Here is a 12,824-nt window from a genome sequence, read left to right as displayed (position 1 = left end):
CATTATTGGTTTCCTAGTATCTTGTTTTGAAGTGCTGTATTGCTTTCATTGTTTTGTTTTGATTGATTTTATTCTATTTTGTGTTGTTTGATTGTATTATGTGTGATTGTATAGGCAGCTACTTTGAAGATAACAAGAGACATTCTGGCAGCCACTGTGGTTTTCTATTATTTAAAGTCCTGTATTGCATTCATTGCTTTGTTTTGATTGATTGTATTCTGTTCTATTTTGTTTGCTGTTATGACGGTATGGGCAGTTATTTTGAAGATAACAAGAGGCATTATGGTAGCCATTATTGATTTCCTTTTATCTTGTTTTGAAGTCCTGTACCACGTTCCTTGTTTTGTTTTGATTGACTCTATTCTGTTTTATTTCATTTGGTTTTATTCTCTTCAAAGAAAGAAAGAAAGAAAGAATAAAAGAAAAGAAGAAAGAAAGAAAGAAAGGAATGAAATAGTGCAGTGGACCACAGAACAGTTACACCAAGAGGAACACAGACGAGATGACTGAGCCAGAGAAGGGACGGCTGTGATGCAACAGTATGGCAGAAATGAATTTGAGTTTTTAACTTGATTGGAATTACAGTGTTTGGAATTGAGCATCCCATGCTGGAAGAATACATATTTGGGGGCTCCAGGACCTCAGTAGAAAAGTACAGAGCAAGCATTGAAATCTTCTAGTAAAAACTCATGCAGGACAACAAAATAATGACAGATACCCAAATACCAGATTAATCCACCGAGGAGGCTTTTGTTTAGGAATTTGTTTCAAGAGGAGCAAGGGATGAGGGACAAAAATCCCTTTTTATCCATTAGTCAGTGATATAAATTTATCACTTAGAGTGAGAGAAAAATGTGGGGATTGTTAGTATACAGAGAGCATTAAGCCAGGTTTGCTTAGAAAAGCCTCATACTAGCCTGAGGATAGAGGTAGCATTGAATCCATTGTAATTATCATTGAAAATCAAATGTATCAGTCAGTATGTACCAAAAAATGAGCAAAGGACAACAGGTAGATCAGAGTATTTTGTTGACTTTGATGGGTTTACAACCTCTGTCTCTAATTGGTTTTGTTCCTTGCCCCTGAATAGAAATGAGGGTTCTTAGTCTGTTTCTGACAGTCTGTGAGTTTGTTAGGATAGTTGTCTTTTGTTTGCTTGTTAGTAGGCATAGTAAATTGAGCAGAAGAGCACAGTATGCTACAACTTGATACATACTTTTTAAGCTGTTTTGCATTTTTCTCTTACTGTGGTTCGATTTCTTCATGTAGATGTAAATAAAAAACAAAATTTGTAAAATGTAACATTCGACATGGAAATGCTGCCAGTCTTCACCAGTTTCAGGAATCTGACCTTTGCCGGTGCTGTAATAAAGTGCTGCAATTGAAAACAATGCAACAATAAAACCTCCAAATGAGTCCTGAAACCAGGGACAGCAGATTCAGTGTGGAGCAGGAAAACCCGCAGTCAGTGTTTATCCCAAGAGGGACAATCCCAGCTGTCCTGGGGTGCAGAGGTCACCTGGAGAATAACTGGGGACACACTAAGAGGCAAACTCAACAGACAGCGTGGAATGTGGCTTGCTAGCTTGCCTGCCTCAGACGGGAAGGACTCTGGGGATGTGGAGCTGTTTGTTGAAGGGAAGGCAGGGAGGGGCCGGAAGGAATAAGTGGACAGGTTACATCAAGATGCCCGGCCTCTGGGCCTCATGCCAGGTCTGACAAGGGGCCTGGCAACCAGCATTGCCGAACAAGGTGCTTCTGAGGAGCATGGCACCTCCAGTGCACAGTCCCCCATGCTCGGAGATGTGGGGCTCATGCCCAGCTGCCGAAGGGCCTGAGGTATGGTAAAAGTTTGTCTCCTAAGCCCGATAAATGGAGTTTCTCTCAGAAACTTGGTCTCTCTCTCTGTCTTTGTCTGTCTCTCTTTTATTTCATCTTCTGGAAGCAAAGGAAGAAAAATAGGCTCAGGAGCAACCTAGTGTGGGAGAGAGCTCTGTGGGGAGCTGTTCTTTGGTCGCAGCTCTGCTGTCTTGCATAACCAGCCCCCTCCTCCAAAGCTCCTCAGCTGACACCTGTGTGTTTGCAGTCGCTGGGGAGCAGCCACCCCCAGGGGCTGCTGGCCACAGCCCATCCCCAACCCCATGGGCCCCGTGCCAAAGTTGCTGGGGCTCCTGACCCACCCTCAGCCAGCCAGCTGCCTGGCTGGGTCTGTGGCTGAACAGAAGGGAAAGCTTTCCAGCTCCTCCCCACAAGCAGATCTGGCCACTGAGAGAGGAGATACCAAAAGTGGTTCTGCAAAGAAAGTGAAACAGTGTTAGTACCTCTTGGGAGTTATCCTCTGTGCCTGTCAACGGGTCAGGTGCTGCTCTGGGCAGGAGAGGCACAGCAGTCAGCACAACAAAAAGAAACCCAAGCCGGAGAGCTATGGGTCTAGCAGGTGATGAGCAAGAGTTCTCTGTGGCTTGAAGCTGGGTGGCTGAGCTGCAGGGCCTCATCCTGTGTCCTGTAGCTGCCCCTCCACCTCCTCCCACCTTGCCTGCCCGTGTTACCTTATCCTGCTTCCTGGTCCTGGCCACCGTGGGAGCCAGGGAGGATTCCAGTAAGGCGAATGGCCAAGTAGGCCTGTGGGCCTCTTTCACCTGTGGAGGCATCCATCAAGGCCACAGAAGGAATGGGTTTCCCTAGAGATCAGCTTCTGGAGGAGCTTGCCAAGGGAGACCAGAGCTTGCTGGGCAAGATAGAGACAGATGTGGCTTGGAAAGAGGCAGCCTGAGTTTGCTCAGGGAAAACCCCCCACTCAACTCCAGCTTAGGGTGGGCCAAAATAGGACACTCACATTAGCGGACAATCACAAATGACTGGGGTCTTGGAAAACTGGTTCTAAAGTCTGCATCACCCACACCCTCTGTGGACTGTTAGAGACCATGTGGGGAGACTGAAGGAGGTGACTTGGCGGCTGCCACAGAGTAACTGCCCCTATCAGGCTCCAAATGCCCCACTGCTCTGTGATATTCCGTTGTCTGACAAAGGCCCTGTGGCAGAAGAGAATACAGAGCTGACATCTCGGGCAGTGGACTAGATTGGGCACGGGAAAGCCCAGCGCTCCTGTTTGCCACAGCACCATGATTTTTTGTAGAAGAAATCTGGATCACTTTGGGTTTGTCAATCAAGGTGCCTGCTGCAGTGGATCCTCCCCAGGCTGGAGCAGACACAAGGACAACTGGGGCAGATTTGTATCAAGGGGACCATCAGTGTGATTCTGCTACTCACATCCCAAATGGCTTCCGATTTCTGTCCTTCTGAGTTAGGGGCTTCATTTGTCCAAGGCTTATACAGGCATCATTGACGGGAGATGTTTTCTGTTGCTGGAAGCCTTAAAACCTAAGTGACTAAGGTTGTCCCTAGGCCTGGTCCCACTCAGGGAGAAGGTGGTACAAAATCAGCGAGGCTCACAGGGTCCTCAGAGCTTTGCTTTCCCTAGTGGCGGTACAGTGAGCAGAGACGCTTGGCTGCCCCGCTGTGTAACAGCTAACATGTCCCGACCTTCTGCTCTGTGGGCAGTGTTGCCATTAAGAAGGCTTCATGTTTTACATTACAGTTTATAGAATGTTCTCTTTACCTTGCTTGTCTCCCAGGTGGAGGGGAGCGAGCGGCCTGGTATCCAGCCGACCTCCCGGTTCTAACCTGACCCATCTGGTTCTGGGTGGGCTGTGCCCCTTCTTGCTCTTTTCTAGACCAGCCCACCCAAGAGCCCTGGAACTAGGTCAGTGCTGGGAGACAAAGAACATCTCAGGCCAAGAAGAAAAAATGAGAGCTCAGAGTCACACCTCCTGGCTGCAGCTCTGCCACATTCAAGGAGAGGGTCAGCTTTTATTTGAGCTCACGTCTCCCAGCAGCCCCTGGTAGCTCTGGGGTGGACCTGATCCAGGAAGGCAGGCGGTAGGCAGCCCTCCCTTGCCCTGCTGCATGTCCTCTGCAGCCTCTGCCCTGTGGCTGTCTGCTGCTGCTTTCGCTGGGTTTGGAATCACTGCTCAGGAGGCAGCAAGTGCTGCCCTTCAGTGTCTTGAGTCCGTCAGGAAGCCCCCACCCGTACATACTAAAGGGGACCCAAGTTCACTGGGAAAATGGACTAAATGAATGCTGAGATTCCTTGGGATTTTACTGTGCTATATTTATGTCTTGCTTCTCAGCTTCAAAAATATTTTTATTGTAAATCATCCTGATCATGCGCAAAAGTACAAAAATAATACAACAAATCGCAAGTTCATATGTAACTGCTCTTGATGTAAATAAAACCGGGCCAATGTGATTTTTAGTCACATATTTATTAAATCATAATTTACATGTAATAAACAGTTTTCAAGCATGCAGTGTGGTACATTTTGACAAATTTGTACACCTGTGCAGACAACAGCTAGACAAAAGATAGGACATCCTCACGCATCTTTTCCAGTCAGTCCTCCCTGGCACAGGCAACTGCTGTCCTAATTTCTCTCACCATAGATTAGTTTTGTCTGTTCTAGAACTTTATATAAATAGAATCATACAGAATGAACTGCTTTGTGCCTTGTTTCTTTTGCCATCAAAATGTTTTTGGAATGCTTCCACGTGGATGCAACTCTTGGTAATCCATTCCTCATTATTTCTGAATAATATTCCGTTGAATGAATATTCTGCAATTTATCTATTCACCCAACAATGGACCTTTAGATAATGTTTTTAACCAAGATAAATGAAGTCATGTGTTCACAAAACGAACCAGGCAGGTACATTTTCGCAATAGCTAGAAACCAGAAGAGACCCTGATGGGTATTCTATTTTATATGAGCATCTTCTCTCACACACAATGGAGATGGAGGCTTATTTGGTTTACCTGAGTACTCTTGCCATGTTTCAAGCAGTGTAAGTGATCAAGTGTTTGTCAAATGGATAAAAATAAGGAAAAGGAAGATCCTAGGTGCCCAAGCCTGGTTGAAGAGATGAAGGGTAAGAATTAATCCTCGCCAGCTGGCTAGCAGCGAGGCGGTATCTGCAGGGAAAGCAGAGGTGTCCTACACCTCAGGATTCAGAACGTGGTCAGCATTTGGAGTATTTAGGTAGAATGAAAGAATGAAACACAGAAAAGGTGTAACCAGTCTGTGCAGTGTTGAAATCGCTCGGTCCTCTGGCTTTCGGTTCAGGCTTGCTTCCTGGAAAGTCAAATCTTTCATGTCAGAGCAGAGAGGTAGTGACGGCTAGGGAAAAGGTCCAGGGGATGGCGTAGAGGTGAGGGGCAGAGATTCAGTTTCCAGAGTAAAGAATATGCCAGGCTCTCCTTCTTTTCCTCAAGCCCCACAGCGCCTTCTTTATTCCTCTGCACCGATAGACCCTGTTTAGCACTGCTGCTCTGTAGTATGAAGAATCCCTTGGAGGGCCCCGAAGCCCATCCTCACACCCAGGACAGGTGGCCTCTCACTTTCCCTCGCTGCTTCCGGCTGACCCTTCAGAGCCTCAGAAGGCATCAGATAAAGACAGTGGTGGACAGGTTTTCATTCAGCTGGACAATCAGGCCCTCGGGAATTCATAGGTTTTGGGATGATTAGCTTATTCTACAAGAGATCAAAAATGTTGGAGGCAGACTCGGAGGCAAAGCTCAGTGGTAGGGTATGTACAGAGGCTTGGGTCTGACCCTCAGCATAGCAGAAGAAGAGGAGGAGGAGGAGGAAGAGGGAAAAAAGGAAGGGGAAGGAGGAGAAAGGGAAAGGGAAGGGGAAGAAGGAAGAGGAGAAGAAGAAAAAAAACAAAGCTACATTTCAGTCTGTTTGTTTCAGGCAAGGATGAATCCATTTCCTTAAATGACAAACCTGAAGAACTTCAGGTCCTTTCAGGCAAGAATGAAAAACCTCAGAAGAATAGAGAAGAGGAGGCTTATCAGGCAGGCTGGACCTCAGTGTGGCTCTTTAACACAGAGGACTCTATAAAAGGATCTAGAAGTATTTATCTACCGGAGATCCCAGGCCATTTAGTTTCTAGTAAGAGATACTGGAAAAAGCCAACTAAGATCCCAAACTCCTGCAGTCTTTGGATTCTGCCTCTCCTGTGATGGGACATAGAACTCATGCTCATCTGCGTGATGAAAGTGTGGGTTAGACAGTCAGTCACCAAGAACCTTCCCAGCTCTGAAGCCTGCAGTGCTAATATTACAAACTCTAAGCACAATCTCCCTTGATCTTGCCACTCTCTGTGCATTCCGGGGACACTTTCCAGATGTCTATTGCACAGATCTCCTTTGCTTTAAAGACTACAGTTCAGTGTTCACTCTCATTGAGGTGATTTTCTTACTTGTGATGTTTTCTCCTTTTTTGTCCAGTTCAGAAGTGTTTTCAAGGCAACATACCTGGTTGAAATGAAGAACAGAAATCTGGAAGATTTTTTGTTTTATGTCCCTGTTAAAGGCCTTCTGAGGATTGGTTGAAGGGTGGGAAATTCTCATTCTTTCAGGTCCAAAAATAAGTCCTTCTTCTTGATGAGTAGGACAATCAGCTTGAAAAAGCTGCTACCTGGAGTTCTGGCACATGCAGGGAAGGGTGTTCTTCCCTAGCTGGGCCCAGGACACTGGAATTAAAGTTGACCTTTTGCAAAGGGACTTATTTCTGTGAAACTTATTTCTGTGACCCCCTGTACTGAATTTCACATAAGATAGCTAAGTATACATTTCAGGCCAAACAGCATTTATTTCCTGTCAGAACTTACATATTCAGCCTGACCTTTAAAGAATCTTAAGAGGTTTTGCTATAAGGAGGATTTATAAGGATTCACTTTATGGCAGATCCTAAAGATTAAAGGTAGTTCAGTCAATAAGAAATATTATTTCCTCTCTTGTTGACTGATGGAACACTTGGCCTCAACTGCTGCTGTTTGCTGGCTTCATCCATTCTCTCGAGAGGCATCAGGTCCACAGGCTTCGCAGAGGATCGGGCTGACCCCACAGCCTGGCTTTGCCCTTCACCAGCTGTTGCTGATGCACCTAAATCAGTCTGATTGCTCAGCAAGTGGCAGAATCACAGGCAACAGTGGAGAGCCGGGGCGGTGGGGTGAGGTCCCCGCCCCCACGGCTGTGTTCCGGGGTGGATGGCCACGAAGGCAAACCTTAGGCTACATTCTGCCAGCTGCACAAATGTTCACTACTAGCAAGTTGAAACAAAAGAGTCACGCAGCTTGTACACCCAGGCTGCTTTCCATTCTCAGGCAGGCACTGTGTGGGGGGCACCTGGGCTGGAGGGGCAGTCCACCGGGATGGGGAGAGACAGGAGACTAGGGCTCAGTGCAGGGTGGACCTGCTCACACTGCCAACATTTTAAATTCACATATACATGGCACTGGAGTCTTGTAATATTTCTAACTAATGACCTCTGTAATAAATCACTCATTTAGGTCACCAATAAAATGATTCCAGCATCCTTGGTGCTAAGTCATAAACACCTTAGTGCTGATTTGTACATTACAATTTAAATGTTAAATAACAACCTTCAAAAGTTACTGGTTCTTGATTTTCTGCCTTTAACTTTCTCTGGTGTATAGACTAGAAGTATTTTGTTTTTATGGAAGTTGCGTGTGTGTGTGCACGTGCACTTAGGCACATAATTACGGGTACATAGACCTTAATTCTCATGCATTTTTCTCTTAAAGGATCCAGAGAGTGAAAAGGAGGTGCATGCTGGGACAGAAACAGAAAGCCGGAAGGGAAACAGGGAGAACTGTGGGAAACCAGGAGAATTCTTTAATTCTTATGGGAGCTTTAATTCCCAGCTTCCAGAATGTCCCCTTCTAGGATTTAACATATAAAAAGGTAAATCAGCAAAAGGAGAGATCTCGAAGGTTTTTGACAATGTTTTCCTCACAGTATTTTTTCCTTTTTTTTTTCTCATTTCTTATTTATTTACTTTATTTATTTTGCAGTGCTGGGGATCCAACCCAGGGTGATGTTAAGAATGCTAAGCATCACCAAGAATTGCTGAGGGTCTTTGGATGCCTTAAAAGCGAACGGGAACTAAAGCTTCACGCACCGGCCGTTGTGTACACACACACACACACACACCATGCCAGCAGATGATGGAGGGAACACTGCACCCCGAGACCTGGGTTGTCAGCTCAGCTCCATCACTTTTTACACCATGTGACCTTGGCTACCTTGCTTCACTTCTCTGAGCCGCAGACAGTGGGTAAAATAAAAGCTGTTCTTTAAAGTTGTAGCACATGGTTCTGGGAATGTTTGGCTTTCACAAACCATTAGTTGAACTTAATTAAAGAACATTTTTCTTTAAAAAGCTGATTTTGCAATTTTACAATTTTGACCAGAAGAGCTCAGGATTGTGACCCAGTCAGCCAGCTGGTTAAGGCTTGGGGGTCAGAACAGTTGTCTAGAGAGGAAGATGCTTCGAAGCCAGCTAGCCAGCCTGGCTGGTAAGCTGCAAAGTCAAGCAGGGTCCAGAAAGAGAAAAGCCACATAGCGCCTCCCGAGAGCCTACTGGCGCGCAGGCTGATAACACCCACCCCTCCACCCAGTAAGCAACTGGTTGGTTTGGAGATCAGGCTGAGTTGATAGCAACTGAGGTACAAAAAGCAACTGAATGTTTGTATTGATTGATTGACTTTGCAGGCCTGAGGCCGGCTGGTCTGAACATCTTAAGGGGGGATAACAGTATGCAATATAGTAAATATGGGGTATTTCCTCCTCACTTGCTTTTGAGATACTGTTCTCACTGTTTTCTTTTGTTTCAGTTAGTTGCTTTGCTTTATTCAGTGTTTTATTTTGTTTAGTTTTATTCCATTTGGTTTGATTTTGCTACACCTGATGGAATGAACAACTATTGTGAAGATAACAAGATAGACTATGGTAGCCATTGTTGTTTTCCTAGTGTCCTGCTTCAAAGTTCTGTGCCATTTTCACTGCCTTGTTTTGATTGGCTTTATTCTGTTTTGTTGGTTGGGTTTTATTATCTTTAAAATTTTTAAAAATTAAGAAAAAAAGAGAGGAAGCGGTTTCTTTCGGGGAATAGGAAGCAGAAGCAGTGGGAAGGAAGGTGGGAGGGAAATACAGCTGGAAATATCCTTCCCGACTACCTCCTTGCCCTGAAAGACCTCCCCTCCTCTACTCCTACTTTTGACCTAGGGGAGGTGAGGGCACTTTGCTTGATGAATCCCTTAGCCACAAGGTATGGAAAAGCCACAGAGCTCTACCTGAGACTGCATGCCAGAGCCTTACCCTGGGCACAGCAGGGCAGCCCTGCCTCCCCAGATCGGGCCCGATCTAGTCTCCCCTGTACCAGACCTTGCCTGGTTTCCAAACAGATCCTCACCTGCTGGAGAACATTTGGAAACAAATACAGTTTTTTTTAATCTTTTCCTTCTTCCCTAAGGACACCTGCATGATATCATTGGCTCTCACACACTGTGCAGAGAGGCAATTCATTGTTGTATACTCACACCCGCCTCTCTGTTCTTCCCACTAAAGTATGGGCCCTCCGTGTACCTGGACTTCAGAACTTGGAGTCTGCTATAGTTTGGATTTCACCATTCCCCAAAGGCCCAAGTGATAATAAAGTCTTGGTGGCACTACTGAGAGGTGATGGAAACCTTTCAGAAGTGGGATGTGATTAAGATTCTAGGTCATTAGAGCCCTTGAAGAGGACTGTGGCTGTGGGTCTCTTTCTTTCTCCTTTTTGATTCCCAGCCATTATGGCAGCTTGCTCCAACACATACCCCGGGCATGCTGCTTTGTCTTCCCACAGGATCAACAGCTGCGGGATCAGTCACTGACTAAACCCTTCACAGTGTGAGCCAAAATAATCTTTTGCTCTTTATACATTGATATGTATCTTGTTACAGTAATGAAAAGCTGACTGACCCAAAGTCAATGGCAGTATCTCCACTTTTAAGGTAAAAAATGAAAAACAAAAACAAAGACAACAACAAAAACCCAAAACCAAAAAGCCCCATCCAACCTCGAAGACTGCAGACTTCCTCCAGCTTTCTGTTTCCCGTTTTTCTCTGTGCCTCCTTTACCCCTTAGGAAGGCTTTTTCTGTCCGTCTGGGACAATAACCAAGACCATCGTACATCAACCCCTATGAAAGCCTTCATTTAAACAGCTTGGTATCAAGGCTTGAGGAAAAGAAGAGAAAGACAACATTCTCATCAAATGTCACAAGACCTTGTTTTCTGTTTGTTTTACCTTAAGTGAAACTTTGCTTTATCTATTTTCTGTTATACCTGACACCAGAGGCTGCCTTCAGATTCTGTTCTTTATCTACCCAAATTTGAACTCCAGGGAAAAATAATATAGCATCCAAGTGAAGATGTGTGTATTTGCGATTGGGGCTTATTTTGTTTCTCTTTACATGTAGCTTCTCTGACTCACTTGCTGTTCTTATTTCCCTTTGAGGAGAGACCAAAATGATGAATCTTCGAGCCTATGCCATTAAACTGCTGCAGACAGAAGGAGAGTCCTTAGGACATTTACTTCCCAGTCAACGCGGGGCTGCTGCAGGCTGCAAGGACAGATAGGCGAAATCACATCAGTGGGATGTGCAGTGTGTGTGTGTGCCAGGAGGTCTGGGCTTCACTTTTGTATACGCAGAAATTAATTGATGGGGTGTGTGAAATTATGACTAATTTATGTTTATTATGATAAGTTCAGACAATAAAGATATTTTTATATAAAGATATTACAGATTTATATAATATATAATAATATAAAGATATTATATATAATATATACTTAAAGATATTACATATATATTTTATATGTTTAATACATATTTATATATGTAATATATAAATATATATGTAATATATTACATATTACATATGATATATAATATATTATATATAATATATATATAAGATTTTTATATGAAGACTTCTACCACCTACCAATAATTCCTATTAATACCTCAGTGTGTGCTCATAACCTTCTAAATATGATGTATAGATAATAGTTTTTCTACAAAAGAGCAGATTGCATGTTTTTAAACAAAGTATAGAATTTACTGTAAATACCACTTGGAAAATTAATTTGCTTTAAATTGACCATTCTATAAACATCTGACCATGTCAGTATATATAGACGGTCAATCTTTTCGTTGTTTTTTACAGTATCATTTAAAAATTATTCCACAATATTTTATTTTATAGATATACACTACTCATTTAACTGACATGCTAATAGCAATTTCCCTGTATGTTTCTGCTACTGTATATAATGCTAACATACATAAACGTACACATATGGTTATTTATGCATGTGTCCAGTTAGTTGTTAGAATAAATTTTCAGAGGTGAAGTTGCTGTGCGTACCATGCATTCTCCTCTCTTATAACTACTCTTTTAACACATTTCATTGCTTTTCGATACTTGAAGTTTATGTACATTTTCCAGTGATCTCAGTGGTCTCTTAAACTGTGAGTAGAACCAAGAAAGAGAAGCCAGTGTGGTGGGCAATCTGTCCGCTTCTGCTTCCTCTACTCCTGGCAAAGTACTTCTCCCCTAACACTGCTTTACAGTCTGTCATTCAAGGAAGCCTCAGTCGGGCATCCTTGGAAAAGGCCGACAGCAGACAGGTCAGACAGCCCTCGGGTTCGGGTTCGGGTTCTGTGTCTTCCTATTCTAGTGCTTCTCTTTCTCTGCACATGCATTGCTTTCCAGGACCTGTGATTCCCTTTGCATACCCAACACTTTGTGGCCCAAATTCATTTCTTTATATTCCAGAAATGTATTGAAGGACTCTTCTCATTTCACAGTTGTGAAGACAGTAAACCTCCATAAGTTATCCTGTCTTGCTTTCTGTGGTTTGAATTGTTCTGTGATCTGAAAATGTTAAGTGGAAAATTCCAGAAATAAGTTTTGTGTGTGTGCATGTGTATGTAGGGTATTAGGGTTTGAATTTAGGACTTTGCACAAGCTACATTCTCAGCCCTCTTTTATTTTTTTGAGACAGGTTCTTATTTAGTCACCAATGCCGGCCTCAATCTTGCAATTCTTCTGCCTCTGTTTCTGAGTAGCTAGTATTTATAGGTATATGCAACTATGTCCATGTTAAGGAATCATAATTTTTAATTGCATGATAATCTGAATAGTATGATTAAATTTCTCTCTGTCCTTTTTTTCTCATGTAACCATATTGTATATGCTGCCTTCCCATTGGTTACTTAGTAGCTGCCTTTGTTATCAGATCAACTGTTTCTGTATCATAGCGGTAGTATCTAAGTGACCCTTAGTTTACATAATGGCCCAAGTGCAAGAATAATGATGCTGGAAATTCAGACATACAAAATAGAACTCATAGTCATAAAGTCCTAAAAGAATTTAAGTAAAAACATGAAAGTCTTGAATTAATAAGAAAAGAAGACATGGTATGCTGAGGTTGCTAAGACCTATGCTAGGAATTAATCTTCTAACATGAAATTGTGAAAAGGAAGAAGAAATCTGTACTGCTTTTTGCTGATCCACTCAAACCACAAAAGCTGCGGCTATGGTGTGCAAGAAGTGCTTAGTTAAGATGAAAAGGCAGTAGCTTATGGGGTTCAGTGCAGTCCTCGGGTGTGAGCGTCCACTGGAACACATCTGCTGTGAACAAGGTAACTACAAAGGTAAACTGTGGTCTTCAGCACTATTCTGGTAGCCAGAGCTCTGCTCCAATTTTTAGAACACAGTGTGATTAGAACAAATCATGTGGGATTAGACACAGTAGATCGAGGGAGCACTGGAAGAAATGAGCATGTTTAGGATCAAGAGAAAAGCCACCGGGAAGACTATTTTCTTCTTGTTCCTGTTTCTGCAATCGGT

The 12,824-nt window shown here is 43.5% G+C and overlaps 1 long non-coding RNA gene across 1 annotated transcript; it reads left to right on the top strand.

Annotated features, from left to right (window-relative positions):
- Nucleotides 1–22: 22 nt before the first annotated feature.
- On the top strand, nt 23–8,384 carry LOC134472637 (uncharacterized). Its single transcript, XR_010042530.1, has 3 exons — nt 23–1,839; nt 7,669–7,828; nt 7,939–8,384. It is a non-coding gene; the product is annotated as an uncharacterized LOC134472637 (long non-coding RNA).
- Nucleotides 8,385–12,824: the final 4,440 nt, after the last annotated feature.

The sequence above is a fragment of the Cavia porcellus genome, unplaced genomic scaffold, assembly GCF_034190915.1.
Source record: "Cavia porcellus strain 051 isolate PalLab524CR breed Dunkin Hartley unplaced genomic scaffold, mCavPor4.1 scaffold_24, whole genome shotgun sequence".
Taxonomy (NCBI): domain Eukaryota; kingdom Metazoa; phylum Chordata; class Mammalia; order Rodentia; family Caviidae; genus Cavia; species Cavia porcellus.
The sequence above is the reverse complement of the archived record's forward strand: the minus strand, read 5'-3'. Positions and strand labels throughout refer to the sequence as shown.